This window comes from Mirounga leonina, unplaced genomic scaffold, assembly GCF_011800145.1.
Source record: "Mirounga leonina isolate KUSES-001 unplaced genomic scaffold, KU_Mleo_1.0 Mir_101664, whole genome shotgun sequence".
Lineage (NCBI taxonomy): Eukaryota > Metazoa > Chordata > Mammalia > Carnivora > Phocidae > Mirounga > Mirounga leonina.
Window position 1 is genome coordinate 7,991,196 of NW_023270175.1, and position 16,246 is coordinate 8,007,441.

The window sequence follows — 16,246 nt, forward strand, 5'->3', positions numbered from 1 at the left end:
TCCTTTCCCTTTTCCTCTCCTGTTTCCTTTTCTTTCCTCTTTCCTTCTTTTTTTTTTTTTTTTTTTTTGAATGAGACCCTCAGAATAGACAGGTGTATGGCATCTGAGTTGTTCCTTTGTATGGTTTTACTATCTATGAACGGAACACAGATGGCTTTTTTTCCCCAGTGTCATTGAGATGTAATTGACATTAACATTGCATTGCATTAATTTCAGAGTACCACATAATGATTCGATGTATGTATCGATCATTTCACATCATTGTGAAATGATCCCCACAAAAAGGCTAGTGAATGTCCAACACCTCACATAGTTAGTTAGACATAGTTAGATTTTCTTATGATGAGAACTTTTAGAATTTACTCTCTTAGCAAACTTCAAATATACATTTCAGTATTGTTAACTGTAGTCACAACAGATGTCTTTTAAATCGGTTCCTTGACTTGTCTGTAGTTCAGCTGACAATTTTTGGAGGACTCAAACACTTACAACTACCTTCTATGTATTTCAACCTTTTGTTTTAGTGCATTAGGGCAAAGTATATAATTTAATGTGTAATAATAAGACATCCTATTTTAAGGTTTTGATTACTTTGTTACACAAATACGGAGCTAATACATCCTTACTGTTGAGGAGACATCCCTTGGAATACCGAAATAATGAAGATATATTTGTAGCTTATGTCCGCCTCAAATATGAAAAGAATGATAACATAAGCCAGACACACTTGATTGTTAAAGCGGACACATCCGTGCTGCAGGAAGTTCGTGTACCTAATAACTGCTCCTAGTATAAATTTCCTAAACCTTCCAATATTGTCCAAAATACAGTAGCCGTTCCCTGCCTGTAACCTCTGCACGATCCCTTTGCTTTGAAGCTTCACTCACTGTGAGTGTTATTATTTGTTTGTTCACCTTATAAGGCATGCAGATGGGTAAAACTGTGTTTCATTAGAGGACAATAGGTCAGTGTTATATGTCACACATGGAAAGAATATACTCGGTACTGGGTGTGGTGGAGAGCATGACGTTTGAATGAGAGTTACCCTGATACATCTGTGAAACTCTCAGGCAACTTTGGGTGTGCCTCTTTCCTTCCTTTCTACCCTTAGGGGTGTGTGTGTGTGTGTGTCCGTCCACAGGTGCGCGTGTGTGAGCTTTTCACTTTATGGATCTGGTTGTACCATCTGAGTGTGCATCATGGTGGATTTGGAATGCGGCACCAATGTGGTTTTCATTGTGTGGCCTGCTTAGAAAAAACGTGGAACGTCTTCCACAACCCCTGCCATTTTCTGTTCCCACACCAACTTTCACTACCCACAGTAAAAGCAGAGATTCCGTTCCCACACAAGAGTCACACGCAGGCACACGCACCAACACGCCCCCCCCCCCACCCCGGCCCTGCACACCCACACATAACTTAGAGGATGAGACACTGAGGTTACAAAATGGGCCGCAGACTAAAACTGGTTCAGTTACTGAGGCGGTAGAAGCGTCTTTTCGAAAATGGCCTCCTAATTCCTCCGGAGAAGATGGGCCTTTTTGAAGGGAGTATCCATCCATCCATCCATCCATCCCGGGAACGTTCACAACCTCACGAGGTTTTGCAGTTTACCTGAGTTCTGCGATGTTGCCAATAGACTTTAAAACCAGGGACTGGGTGTTGACGGGATCTCCCTGTGATCACAGACTAGCCTTAGAGTTCACTAAGCTAGAAAGGAGACGCATTCCCCCAGATGGCCAAGGGCAGGTCAAGGGAAGCTGGTCCCAGGTAGCATTATTATTGAAGAGGTCCATAGCCCTTGAGACAGACCCATCTAAGTGGTTGGACGGGACAAGTGTGGGGCAGAGAAGGTAAGGCTGGGAAAACCCGCCATTTCGGGTCTAAGGCGGATACTGTCACCTTGCCCGAGGCAATTGCACCCCCAGTTTTCTGTAAAATGCATGATAATACGCACATGTATGTCCTTCCTTCCGGTTGGCTCCAAGTGTTCCAGACATACTTACTATGTCCTGTGTTCCCTGGCAGGCTGCAGGCCGATAATGCTGTGCTCACTTTTACAAATGGAGAAGTCGAGACTCCAGAACGTTGAAGGGGCTTCACGTAGTGAGTCAGCCACGGAGACAGATGGAAAAACACATCCTCTGGCTCCTGCCGCTATATTCCTTCTCTTCCGGATTTGTTGCTTTTTGATATTTCCTGCAGTTTTTGTGATTGATGAAATAAAGTGCTTCCATTAAGAAGACCAAATGTAGGGGCGCCTGGGTGGCTCAGATGGTTAAGCGTCTGCCTTTGGCTCAGGTCATGATCCCAGGGTCCTGGGATCGAGCCCCACATCGGGCTCCCTGCTTGGCGGGGAGCCTGCTTCTCCCTCACCCTCCTACTGCTCTCTTGCTCTCTCTGTCAAATAAATAAATAAAATCTTAAAAAAAAAAAAGACAAAATGTAATCCAGGGTACGCTAATGGCAGTTAGTGATGAGGGCAGGAGAATACCCTGAACCTTTTTACAAGCGAGTGCAGTCGGAGTTGCCTCCTTATTTTGAGAATTCAATATGTTGTCAGAAAATGCTTTGGTTTGCCTTCGATTATTTATAAAGGGCTGGAGTGGGGCGCCTGGGTGGCTCAGACGGTTAAGCGTCTGCCTTCAGCCCTGGTCATGATCCCAAGATCCTGGGATCGAGCCCCATGTCAGGCTCCCTGCTCCGCGGGGAGCCTGCTTCTCCCTCTGCCTGCCGCTCCCCCCTGGCTGGTGCTCTCTCTCTCTCTCTCTCAAATAAATAAATAAAATCTTTAAAAAAAGGGGGGGGGGCTGGAGTGTCTCTGATCTCACTGTCCTTCGTATTAGGTAGATAGGGCAGATGGTATTATGCATGTTATATCCCAGAAAGATCATAATAATGTCTGCCGCTTAGCACCTCGCTGGAGCCAGACATTCTTTAATCATTATAGTAACCCTGTGAAGTATGTGGAATTAGCTCGATCTATATAGATACGAACCTAGGGCTCAGAGAAGCTAAGTAGTTGTGCAAGGTCATGCAGAAGTCAAGTCTGGCAGACTCCTAAGACCCTGACGCTTGCGCTGTGCCCCTTCCCTTTCAAATGATCGACTTGCCCCATGTCAGTATTAGAAATGGTCTCTTGAGCCTGGCACAGCACCCCTATGGATTTTCTCTTCTCTCCCCTAAAAGGCACTCAGAGAACCATTTGCTTAATTTAGCAATTGACTGACTGGAATTGCTCGATTGGTTTAAAAGCAAATTTCAGTAGGAAGACTACCAATTATCACATACTCAATGCCTACCATGTGCCAGGATATGATCTCAATTTTGAACGCATACTAGATCACTTAAGCATCCCAACAAACATACAAGATAGTGACTATTACCTGAGGTCGTTACTATTACCCTCCCTAGATGAGAAAATAGAGGCACAGGAGCTTAAGCAACTTCCCCAAGGACTCACACAGCCCTTAACTACTCTGTGGTACTGCCCCTGAATAGAAAATTATTCAGTTCAGCCAAGTATTGGCTTACTTCCTATGTGCCATGCCTGTAGAAAATACAGTTCCCACACTCAATAGCTGACCTTTTCAAAAGAAAACAAGACCTAGATCCTTGGCAATAAATGCTACAACTAGTGTATGGAGCATAAATGTTGTATGAAGGCATGAATAGGTATAGACTGAAATGAACAATAGAGAACGCAAGTAGTCCGAGACCGTTCATTTGCCTTTCTAAGTAATGTACTTTCCTATGGACGAGTGACTTGGGCACTGGGGAGAAGCTGGTTCCATGTGTTCTAAAATAAGCAGGTTACTTGGCTAATGTTCAAGTTCTAAATAGGTATGTGGGTTGTAGCTATTTGACCTGAACCAACTTTTAAATTCCCTTGTGTTCTTGCAGGATTTCAGTGGAGCTGGAATTTAAAAAAAAAAATTAACTTTTCCCTACATCTCGTAAAGTTAGAATTTATTAATATTTGGCAGAATACCACGAGGCTGTCAGGAAGGTGATTCGTAAGCATTGTATCATTCCTTTGTCAGGGTGTTCTCTTTTTCTAGCAGGAAGTGTTATGACTTGCTCTCCAAAGTTGTAATTGTAAGAAGAATGTTGGGTTTCCAGATTGGCTTTCTGGGCGTGGGAGGTTCCTTCTATTAGTGCTGCTAGAGAGAAAGAAACAGGTTTGCTCTCGTCGCAGAAGGGTAACTATTTTAATACTATTTTGTTAGGCTCTAACTTCTCGATGACTGAATATTTAAGCAGAAATTTATTTAAAAAGCTTGAGATTCTTACTATGTATTTGGGTAGTTAAGCATTTGGAGATGCATTCTAAACGTTACTTACTCAAGGAGAACCAAATATAAGAGAAGATTTTTGAAGTTTTAGAATCTAAAATTATCTCTTTATATTCTGCCTTTTCATTATTTGGGGAATATTCTAGGGACTTTGTACTTTCTAAAAATTGCGTTTGAAATCTTAATTATATACCTGTGTCTATCACGTTAGAGGCTCAGAGGTTTAAATGGCAGAAACTATTAGTTTATATCTGGGGGGCGGGGGGAGTAGAATTTCAGATGCCTTTGATGCCTTTGATCCGTAAATGGTTTTTCAAAATTCTGTGGAAAAGATGAGGTAGCTGTCATGACAGAATAGGTTATGATTAGACCAGTATTCTGCTCTTATGAAACGACTTGTGACAAAGTTGTGTTACTGTCTGTTTATATTTTACAAGATACCTGAAAATCATTGGTGTTGAAATTTTGGTGCTGTTATTGTGACATGGTAGTGATGGTGATTTCCAGTGCCCACAAACTCGTCAGGGATTTCCATCCATTGGTGATCATAGATGTTTTATTTCTCCTTGTTTCAGCAGAGCTAGATATCCGACTCTGATGCGTGTATGCAGTAAGAAGTGTTTTCTCAATTAACAAGTACTATATTTGAGAACATAGAAGCAGGGTATGTAACATTGCAGGAGGCACTTTTAGATACTAACAAATAGCTTTCAGCTTAGCTCAAAGTCTAAGCTAAAATTGTATCTCTAGTGATTTCTGAGTTGTGCATCCTAATATTTTGGTTTGAATTGAAGCATGTTAACTAGTCTGATCTTGCCTTGTGATGTGTGTGTGTGTATGTGTGTGGGTCTAGTACACACAGAGACACATACACGCACACACCTGAAGGTTGGCCTTGGCTTCAATGTTAATTTTCCTAGGAAAGGGCAATACCCCTCGGATGTGAAGGTTAGTTAATTTCTTTAGCAGCAAACGTATTTTTTCTTTTTCTTTTCTTTTTTTTTTTTTTTAAGATTTTACTTATTTATTTGACAGAGAGAGACACAGCGAGAGAGGGAACACAAGCAGGGGGAGTGGGAGAGAGAGAAGCAGGCTCCCTGCCGAGCAGGGAGCCCGATGTGGGGCTCGATCCGGTCCCCAGGATCATGACCTGAGCCCAAGGCAGACGCTTAATGACTGAGCCACCCAGGCACCCCGCAAATGTATTTTTTCATGAATTATTCAGATATTTGGGGAAAGTGTCAATGTTTACTTCGGAAATATAGACAGGCTTCGACCTTTGTAAAGGAGAATGTGCTGTTTCAATCCAAGGAGTTAATACAAGCTTGGCTTTTGGTAGGAGAAGGAGAGGTGTCACTTTGTTGTTTTATCTTTGGCTTTGATATGGTATTCATCACAGAGAAAGGGGCTTTTAGAATATGATTAGGACATATGTGAAATATCTGTAAAACTCTTGACTGGTAAGAATGTAAAGAATGCCTTCAGTCTGACTAAATTGAATTGAATGTTTCCTTTATTGGAAAAGTTACTAACTTATTTTTAAATAGCCATTACTTTAAGGTCTTATCTCCTTTTTTTTTTATTAAGTACAAAAAGAAGAAAGAAACGTTTACTTTAAATGGAAGTATTTGATATTCCTCCAGGAAATGACACATGATTGGGCACCCTTTGGGGTTTAAGTGACTCATAGATATTGGTACTTGAAAAAAAAGATCGATTAGAATCTAGCTTATGCCGGATTCGAGAATAGAATAGAGGTATTTCCAGAAAATGAACTCATTTCTTAAGAGAGCTATGTAGGGCAAAATCATGAGATGTCTGGGTTTGCTTTAAAATAATTCAGGAAAGTGACAGAAAAGGGAGAAGAGATGAAGCAGGTTGCAGGGAAATCCTGATCAATGTACAGTCTGGGTGGTGGGTTTATGAGTGTTTATTGTACTATTTTCTTTTTTGTGTTTATTGGAAATTTTCATAAAACATTTAAGTATAGCTAAATTTAGTTTGGGGCAATTTACATTTATTTCCAAACGTTACTTTTACCTATAAATTGCAGGTTTGTCAAAGCACGATTTGTGCCTAATGTGTACTATTGGAAAGGTGAAATGTGCTACTTGATTGTCAACATTGTAACAAGTAAAAACTGTTTCTGGAAAAAAAAAACACCTTTCTGTTTGACTTTCAGCTAAATTCAAAGGACAGGCTGCAAACATCTTGAGTAGTTTTTGTAGTATCTTGAAGCATTAAACAAGAGTAGATAGCTAAAGCATGCTAATAGGCCAATTGCATGTGAAGAATGCAGGAACATTATTTTGTCGTGACTGTTTTGTTCACAGCTTTCTCTAATAGAATATGCATTTTTAAAAGCACAGGAGACAACTATTTAGTCTGCCTTGTGTTTAAAGATGTTCACTTTCCCTACTTGCCTCCATCAGAGTTTATTTATTCAACACACGTTTGGTGGGTGCTTATTGTGAGCCAAGATACAAAGTCAAAGAAGATACCAGCCCTGCTTTCAAGGAGCTCCCAGACTGGTGGAAGAAATAGAGGAGTAGGTGGTCATCCTGCAATGAAAGGGGGCGGAGCTACAGGAATTGGTAAGGGGAGTTAGTGGTTAGCAACTAGGACTCTGTGGTGCATCTCCTTTAAAATAATGCAAACAAGGGGCGCCTGGGTGGCTCAGTCGGTTGGGCATCTGCCTTCAGCTCAGGTCATGATCCCGGGGTCCTGGGATCGAGCCTTGCCTCGGGGTCCTGGGATCGAGCCTTGCCTCGGGCTCCTTGCTCAGTGGGGAGCCTGCTTCTCCCTCTGCCTCTGCCTCTCCCCATCCCCCTGCTTGTGCGCTCTCTCTCTCTCTCTGTGTCAAAATAAATAGAATCTTCAAAACAATGCAAATGAGAATTTGAGATGGCTTAATTATTTGTAGGTACTAGAGAAGTCAGAAGAGGGCTAACATAGTTTAGTTTAATTAACGCTATGCAGTTGCTATGCATGACTTCCCAAGTAACAGCCATCTCTGCTTCCCTGCACTTCTTTTTTTTTTTTTTTAAAGATTTTATTTATTTATTTGAGAGAGAGAATGAGATAGAGAGAGCATGAGAGGGAGGAGGGTCAGAGGCAGAAGCAGACTCCCCGCCGAGCAGGGAGCCCGATGCGGGACTCGATCCCGGGACTCCAGGATCATGACCTGAGCCGAAGGCAGTCGCTTAACCAACTGAGCCACCCAGGCGCCCCGTTCCCTGCACTTCTTAATAAAACCTCTGTGCTTCTCTCTTGCATCTCAAGGGTTGTCAGAGCAGCATATCTGCAGGAGATACCAATGTCTCCGTCACATTAAATAGTAAGCTAATGTTTAAGTCTCCTTAAACATTCAACGCGACCTCCAAGGCAAAGTTGCTGTTGTAGGTGGGCAGCTACGTGGGGTGGGATAAAGGGTAGAGTCAGCCTTCAGTCCCTGATGAGCCTTCCAAAGTTCATTTCTCCATCGATCTGGAGTTTGAAACCTACTTTGTCATGGAAGTAGTGGGTGAGGTTTTTCAGGTCACCTCCCAAATGTCCCTGAAATGATACACTCTGTTTACCTCAAGTAATATACTCTTGCGTTCATGTTATGTTAATCCAAATGAATTATAGAAGCGTAGTTGCTAAATATAGCCAGATTTATGTTCCATCAGCCAGTTGCTTTACTCTCAAGTCCTCAATACCGTATAACCTAACGGCATATACAACTGTGCCTCATGGGAAAGTGCTGTCAGTTTTATTTGGGGTCATCTAGCCATGTCCTCTGCTCAGTTTTACCCGTTTGTGGCTGTAGCAATTTGTAATAATGCTGAACTGCTGGAATAATCGACAGTAACATCCATCACCACTTCTTTCTGCTCAAACCTTTCCTTAACTCTCAGGACCAAGAACCTGTGATGCATGAGGGCATTTAGAGTTCGACTCACTTGTTTGACTTTCAGAGCAACAAATCATTAAATTTAGAAAGATGCACATAACCTCTTAAGCTGTCACAATTACTCCTGTACCAAGATTCCATTGAAATTTTTTTAAAGATTTTATTTATTTATTTGAGAGAAAGAGAGTGGAAGCGAGCTAGAGAGAGAGAATGAGCAGGGGGAGGGGCAGCAGGGGAGGGAGAAGCAGGCCCCTCACTGAGCAGGGAGGATGCGGGGCGCCACCCCAGGACCCCAAGATCATGACCTTAACCGACTGAGCCACCCAGGCTCCCCTCCATTGAAATTTTCTAAAAGGAAATGCACAAAGACTCCAAACCCCTTGCCCCTTGAGAAAAGTCAGCTGTTAAGTTTAAGAACTAATCACTAGGGCGCCTGGGTGGCTCAGTTGGTTGAGCGCCTGCCTTCGGCTCAGGTCGTGATCCCAGGGTCCTGGGATCAAGCCCCGCATCGGGCTTCCTGCTCCGCGGGGAGCCTGCTTCTCCCTCTCCCTCTCCCCCTGCTTGTGTTCCCTCTCTCGCTGTCTCTCTGTCAAATAAATAAATAAAATCTTTAAATCCCATGAAGCACAGGCCTGTCAGACGGAGGAAGGAATGGGCCACAGGAGAAGGGAAACATTGGTATCCTTTTTCAAAGTGTGGCCTGTCTTATTGTCGGCACCCGTTTAACATGAATGTTCTGAAGAAAGAACTTTGAGAATTCCACAGTATATAGTCTTTACTGAACCTGTTTCGTGTATTCTGTATGTTTTCCACAATCCGTTTTAGTGATTTCAGCTCAAGGATTAAGTGAACCCCCTTATCCTTTAAGTAACAAAAACAAGTTGGTATTAGCTAGAGGAGTCACTGTCTACATTTTCTGGTAACTGCATATTTCTCAGGACCGTGGTCACATTTGTTAGGAGCCTTTCAAGGATCTTGTGTAGTCTCTAATCGGCATGAGCCTGCTTTCCACAAAGCAATGTGTAGCCTCTTTGGTTTTGCTTTTACGGTAACAGTAGTTCATTACCTTCACCCACAGTCTTTTAATTTGACGTTTGCTGTGCAGCCTTGCGTCTTGGGCAAAGTCAAGTAACGACCCTAGACTCTTGTTCCCTACGACGGTTTCAGTAGTCATTGGATATTGGGCATGCTGGGAATTACCACTCAAACCTTCGAAACCTTGCAGTCAGTTGGAATATTTTTTGAGCCATGTCTCTACCCAGTTTTAGTGGGAGTACAGAAGAGGAAGACGGAGTTCCGACGCTGTTCTTGAGATACAAACAGTCTCAAAATGAGACCAGCAGAGCAAGTAGTTAGACAAGCATTTGTGTGCTATTTAGTCAAAGAAGGAATCTCTTTTCCTGGGGAAGATTATTCTCGAAGCAAGTTTGAGGAGCTGTGTGGAGGAGGCAGGTGAACTGAATCAAGTAGGACAACGGATGTCCCAGCCAGGCGGTCCTCACATCCTCTAACATAACTAGAGGAGGAAGGCCATAATGAAATTGCCAGATTTTGTTACAGGATTCTCAAGCCTGTGGGATTTGAAGAGGAAGGGCGGCAGGGGGCAGAGGCACTGGGAAACATGCTTTGGGAGAGGGTGAGGCTTCTGCTGAACCTTGAAGGGTGAATAGGATTTGGATAGGGAGAGAAGAAAAATTATGAGGAGGGCATTGTAAGTGTGAGAGGTGGATACAGGAGAGGGAGTCCTTAGTGGGAGGGAGGGAAAGAGGAAGAGGGACAGGATAAAACAAAAGGTAATGACTGATGTAGGAGTTAACAGGACATGCTCAGGAGAATAATTGTGATCAAAAAGCTAATTGTGAGTCTTGTTGAAATGTAAAACTGATTAGATGTGTCCAGTAGGACCGCTCTAGAGGACCTGAATATCAGGCAGAGATTAGACAAGCTGTTTTAGGCATAAGCAATGATAGCTTCCTAAAAGGGGATGGACATGATCGACATGGTTGTGGGCACTAGCTGGGGGCCATTTTTTATTCAGAAGATATGTATTGCAAATGCTTTGTCGGGGCACTTGGGTGGCTCAGTCAGTTAAGAGTCTGACTCTTGATTTCAGTTCAGGTCATGATCTCAGGGTTGTGAGATCGAGCCCCGCATCTGGCTCCGCATCTGGCTCCGCGCTGGGTGTATAGCCTTTTTGAGATTCTCTTCCTTTCCCTCTGCCCCTCCCCCCCCACTTGCATGCACTCTGTCTCTCTCTCTCTAAAAAAGAGAAAGAAAATGCACTGTGTTTGTGCATTATTCTAAGGGCTGTGGTGAATACAGAGATAAGTAAGCTGCATCTCCACTCTAATAAGGTTATAGTCTTGTTGGGGAAATAAATTCATTCAATAAGCTGTTGTTCGGGAGGCTGCATAGCAAAATGGTTGAGAATACTGACTTTAGTGGCAGGCAGACCTGGGTTTGAGGCCTGGCTCTACCTCTCAAGAGCTGTGTGACTTTGGGAAAGTTACCCAACCTCTCTGAGCTCACTTGCTCGTCTGCAAAATGGGAATAACAGTATCACCCGGTTTATAAAGTTTTTTCTGAGACATAACGTACATAATGTATATAAAGCATTTCACAGAATGCACCTACATAATAAGTCCTCCGTAAATGTCAGCTGTAATGTAAACTTACAATGGTATGTTATTATATTATCTTAATTATTATCATTACCTACTCTGTAGGCACTGTGATCAGGGCTGGGAATATGAAGATGAATGGGATATGGCCCCTTCCATCCAAGAGCTTTGTTATAAATGCTATCCTTGTGGTGACTGTATTTTCCCACTCAAACATTGGTACGTAGGCTCCGACGGTAGAACGAGATATTTAAAATCAGAGCTGCCTGAAAGAACCCTGCGCTGGTTGTTGCAGAAGAAAACGCAGCCAGTCCTGTGCAGAGAGGATTGTGATCTCAGGTGGGTTCAATCTGAAGAGACTTCCTCAAAGAAGCTTTTGCAGAGCTAGGTTAGGAGATGGGTGGAGAGCATTCCACGGAGAGAGGCACAGAGGAGAAGGAACAGGGGGTAGGAAACGGTGGCCTGCTTGGGAAATGGGATCTTTCTAGAGCGTGGGTCGAGGGGGCCGTGCACGTGATGGGAAGTGACATTGGAAAGATAGGCAGGTCTCAATACAGAACCGCGTAGGGCCTTGAATGCCGTGCAAGAGAGGCGGGACCCTGTGTTTTGTAGAATCGATCGTAGGTCTTCTCTCCAGGGAGCTAGCAGTGTGAAGATCACCTTGGAGGGACACAAGACTGGAGACAGACCAACTCAAAGGCTTTTGGACTAGGTCAGACATGAGGTGATCCAGGGGTATGATGGAAGAATCCAGACTGCTTATTTACTTTGCCCTCCCTTTGTTTCTCTGGAGACAGAGCAAAGTGGGGAACTGGAAAGTGACACCTGATTTGGCAGGGGAGATAGCTGAAAATGGGAACTAATGCAGCAGGAAGTTCAGTGTAGACACTTAGACTTTCCTGCCTGGAATCCTCCTCACTCAGCTTCCTTCACCCTTGGACCAGAGGGTCAAGTCCAGATTTTGACTGGAGCCCCTCTAAATATTTTTTTAAGATTGTATTTATTTGAGAGAGAGAGAGAGAGAGCACAAGCAGGGGCAGAGGCAGAGGGAGAAGACAACTCCCCGCTGAGCAGGGAGCCCGATGCGGGACTCGATCCCAGGACCCTGGGATCATGACCTGAGCCGAAGGCAGACGCTTCACCGACTGAGCCACCCAGGCGCCCTGAGTGTAGCCCTTCTAAAGTGGACCTTGACCTTCGGCTCCCAATCATGTCTGTCCTAAATCCCAGGCACAGTGCTCCAACCAACTGCATTTCTCCGCCTCCAGAATATAATCTTCTCTTCACATCTCTGTATCTAGAAGGCCTTCATCAGTGATGTCTGTCCGAGGAATTCCTACTTAGGTTCTAAGATAAAGTTCAAAAGTCCTCTTTGGAAAACCTTTCCTGACCCCCACGGCTCTCACTAGTATTGTCTTTGTCTTTCTGTTTCTCCCACTAGACAGTAAGCTCTTGGGACTTTGCGTCCTAATTCCCTACTTGTGCAGCACACGACGCAGTGCCTGGTACCCACTGATAAGCCTTCCATTAAGGCCTGGATATAAACGAATAAGTGAGTATATAGGGTAGACAGTCAAGTTGAAATCTTGTAGAAAGTCACTTGGAAGTACAGGTGTGGAGCTTGAGTAATCATGGGAAGAGTCGGTGAGCTCGAGCTCGGTGTTGAACACCCATGTGACCTGGAGACTAGTGCTGTTGACTTACCCGACTCGGGAGGAGACAGGGTGGCAGTTTCTGTCGGTACAGGTAAGTATGTGAAGTGTGGGTGTTCCGGAGCAGTGCCTGATTTGGACAAAGGAAGGTGACAAATACACCCCTTCTTGTTGACCGCTGTTGAATTATTCACCCTTAGCCGTGGCTGTGGGGTTTGGTTTGGTTTGGTTTGGTTTTCATTTATTGTGAAACAACGTATTCTTCCATGTTTTGTCCACCCTTTGTTGCTCTCTCCTTCGTGGCGGCTATGCGAGCTTAAATATGTGTTGCCAAATCTCTGATTTAAGTAACCAGCCTCGCTTCCCCAGTAGTATTTACCTGGCCTGCTAGTGGCTGGGATAAAGCCTCTGGTTGAATATCCCGGGTGTTTCTCCTGTAGTTCCCTTTCAGCTGCCAGAAAAAGAAGTACAGAGTTCATAATCAACTCCCGATTATCCACGGATGAGTTTCCCAGCGTGTGTGCCCTGCCTCCCGCCCCACGTGCTGCTGAATGACAGAGATTAGTAAATAGATTATTCAGTCGGCTGCATGCCTCCACTGAATCGCTGTAGGGGCTGAAAACAGGCACCCCTCCTCCTCTCCCATCAAATACCTTTCAGAATTTTTGACTGATAGTTTCAGGTAGTCAGTTGTACGCACACCTTTCTCAGCAAAGATTTGTGTTCAGGGTTTGAGTGTAGTTAAATGAGCCCGCGGAGTGGTTTCATAATTGCTGCATTGTTAGTCAAACTCTGTAATTAGGGATGACTTCATTGGCCTAAGATTTCTCTATGGGTGACGCCCTGAATTCAGACCCAGTCGTACACCATATCCTTTTATGAAAAAAAACAACAAACAAGGTTTTGTTTGCTTTTCGTTTTATTCCCTTTTTTTGAAAATCTGTTTTCCTTTGTCTCAGATGTTTAGGGAGAGAGAGGATCTGTGTTGTTTTCTTTTCTTTTTTTTTTTTTCCCCCTGCAGCTTTCCCTTTATAGAGGAGGCAGGCAGAGGAGCTAGGGAGGAAACAGAATTTGGGACAGATCAAAGTGCTTTGCAGATGAGAAAATTCAGAAAAATGCAGAGACCCTGGGAGCTTTTACTTTTGATTAGTATTTCATTTGGCTACATTTAAATGGAAGGAAAATATATTTCTGTGTTGTTGTTTTTTTAATATCAGCACGCTTCCCCTCTCTCTCTCTCTCTCTCTCTCTCTCTCTCTCCCTCTCTCTTTCTCTCTCTCTCTCTCTCCCCTGTAAATAAAATTCACTTTTGTGGGAAGACAGACTGGGGAAAAGGACGTATTTCAAAAGTCAGACTTTCTTTTGGCCTGTCAATCACATACTGTGAACTTGAAGTTAAACTTTTATTCAGCAAGTAAATTTACTTTTTACCTCTTTACCTTTTACTTTTGATCGCCAATGAAAAAAAAGTGCAGATTGGGAAGAATATGATTATATTGACAAACTGTTAGTGATTTTTAAAAGTGGTCCCGAAATATTTAAAGTAAAATTTGCATTTGTGAGAGTATCTCCTGGCCACTCTTCAAGTTGTAGTTAGAAACTGGCCTTAATGAAGGAGCCAGATTGAGTCATGGGTGAAAAGTGGCTGACAGGTTTTCGTGGGGCCCATCCTTCTTAAATTACTTTGACTAAAGGCTTATAATTTTTATGTACACAGGACATCTTTATACTCTGGAGTCAATAATTATAGGGCAAATGGAAAAACTTTCCATACACCCCATTTAAAAGGTTCTTACTAGAACTTACGCCTATTTTTATATAGCCTCTCACAACTACTTAGACATTCATTTATTCCCCCATTTTCTTTTTTTTTTTTTTTAAGATTTTATTTATGTATTTGAGAGAGAGAGCACGAACAGGGGTGGGGGCTGGAGGGCAGAGGGAGAAGGAGACGCAGATGCAGACTCTGACGTGGAGCCTGATGCAGGGCTGGATACCAGGACCCCGGGATACCATGACCCGAGCCGAAGGCAGACGCTTAACGACTGAGCCACCCCAGGTGCCTCTCCCCATTTTCTTTCATTAAGGATTTGAAGTTACTGTATAATATTTTCTAGCTTACAGTGTGCCTTCACATAAGCCATCCTTAATCTTCATGAGGACCCTGGGGAAGGAGGTATTATTGTTGCTATTTTCAAATGAGGCGACTGAGAGCCCGATGAAGTAAACTTGCTCATGGACACACTGCTAGGAAAGAGCAAAACCAGGACCCTGCTTGATGCTTTCTGAGTCCACGTTCAAGTCTTTCCATCCTGCCATTGTAACACCCTACAACCTTGGGTGAGGAACAACTGTTGCCCGTGTACAGGGCAATGATGATGTCAAATCCTCGGTTTTGCTTCCTAAGCTCCAGTCTAGGATGTTTTAGTTGCTTTAAGAGAAGAAGGCCCTAGAGTGCAATGAATGCCCCATGAAGAAGAATAGAGCGCCTGTAATTTTAACTTGTAAGATTTTCATTTTTAAAATCTGCATTTTAAAGACCTACGGGCAGTCTTAACTAAATTACTTAAATGTGGGCGCCTGGGTGGCTCAGTTGGTTAAGTGACTGCCTTCAGCTCAGGTCATGATCCCAGGGTCCTGGGATCGAGTCCCGCATCGGGCTCCCTGCTCTGCAGGGAGCCTGCTTCTCCCTCTCCCACTCCCCCTGCTTGTGTTCCCTCTCTCACTGTGTCTCTCAAATAAATAAATAAATAATCTTTTAAAAAATAAATAAATAAATAAATTACTTAAATGTGCTGTTTTTTCCCCCCAAGTTAATACTTAATTTGCTTAATTTCCTTAAAGATACCGTCAAATACCTACTAGTAGTCTTAAGAAAAAAACCTTTTTTTATTCATGTGGGAAAAGGCCTGCATTACATAAGCAACTTTAAAAACTGTGACTTTTGGGGCGCCTGAGTGGCTCAGTTAGTTAAGCGTTTCGTCTGCCTTCGGCTTAGGTCGTGATCCCAGGGTTCTGGGATGGAGCCTGGCATCGGGCTCCCTGCTCGGCCGCGAGTCTGCTTCTCCCTCTGCCTCTGCCTGTTCTGCCGCGTTCTGCCACTGCTCTCCTTGCTTGTGCGCACTTTCTCTCTCTCTGACAAATAAATAAAATCTTTAAAAAAAAACTGTGACTTTTATCAACTAAGGCATCTATTGTGAGGCTCTTAAATTTGACTTGGTACTTCTTAGATTTAGCTCAGGTGCCTCAGGGGAGCATTTATTTCAAATAATTATAAATAAATGAAATTGAGTTTAAGCAAGAGACTCCTAAATTCAACTGTTCTGTTATCCTGGACCAACTTGCCTAGAAATGTTGTTTGGGGGATATATGCATATTCCAGTTATTTTTATTCTTATTTGGATGTGCCTCCTGAAGTCTCCTGTGAGTTATAGGTGTTGTTGGGGAGAAAACAATTTTTATTCTGCCCTTCTAGCTTCTTTGTCTGGTCTAATTAAATGGACATAAGACAGAACAAGAGAAAAACAATAGTTTAATAACCTGCATACCTCCTGTATCCATGGGAGAGACCCAGGAAAACTGAGTAACTCCCTAAAATGGGTGAAGCCACCACCTTAAATACCACTTTTAGCTAAAGACAAAAGAAGATGCTGGGGGTGGGGAGTCAGTTATGGGAGGTGACCAGGAAAAGCACAGTAAACAACAGTAAGCTTGTTAATGCAGATTTAAGACTGTGCCTTCCTCCATTAATAAGACTTTCTAGAGATTTAGATATTCTCTTCC

The 16,246-nt window shown here is 43.3% G+C and overlaps 1 protein-coding gene across 8 annotated transcripts in view; it reads left to right on the forward strand.

Moving 5' to 3' along the window:
• PLS3 (plastin 3) overlaps positions 1 to 16,246 on the forward strand; it is an 80,889-nt gene that overhangs the window by 23,802 nt on the left and 40,841 nt on the right. The window contains exons 1-2 of one of the 8 annotated variants that reach the window (XM_035007518.1): positions 4,115 to 4,202; positions 6,728 to 6,889. The exons of 3 other annotated variants lie outside the window; for them this stretch is intronic. The gene's annotated coding sequence lies outside the window, so the exon portion shown is untranslated. Of the gene's footprint in view, positions 1 to 4,109; positions 4,203 to 6,727; positions 6,890 to 10,739; positions 11,151 to 12,252; positions 12,364 to 16,246 lie in introns of those variants that run through there. 4 more of the 8 variants (XM_035007556.1, XM_035007541.1, XM_035007532.1 and 1 more) reach the window with 4 other exon arrangements.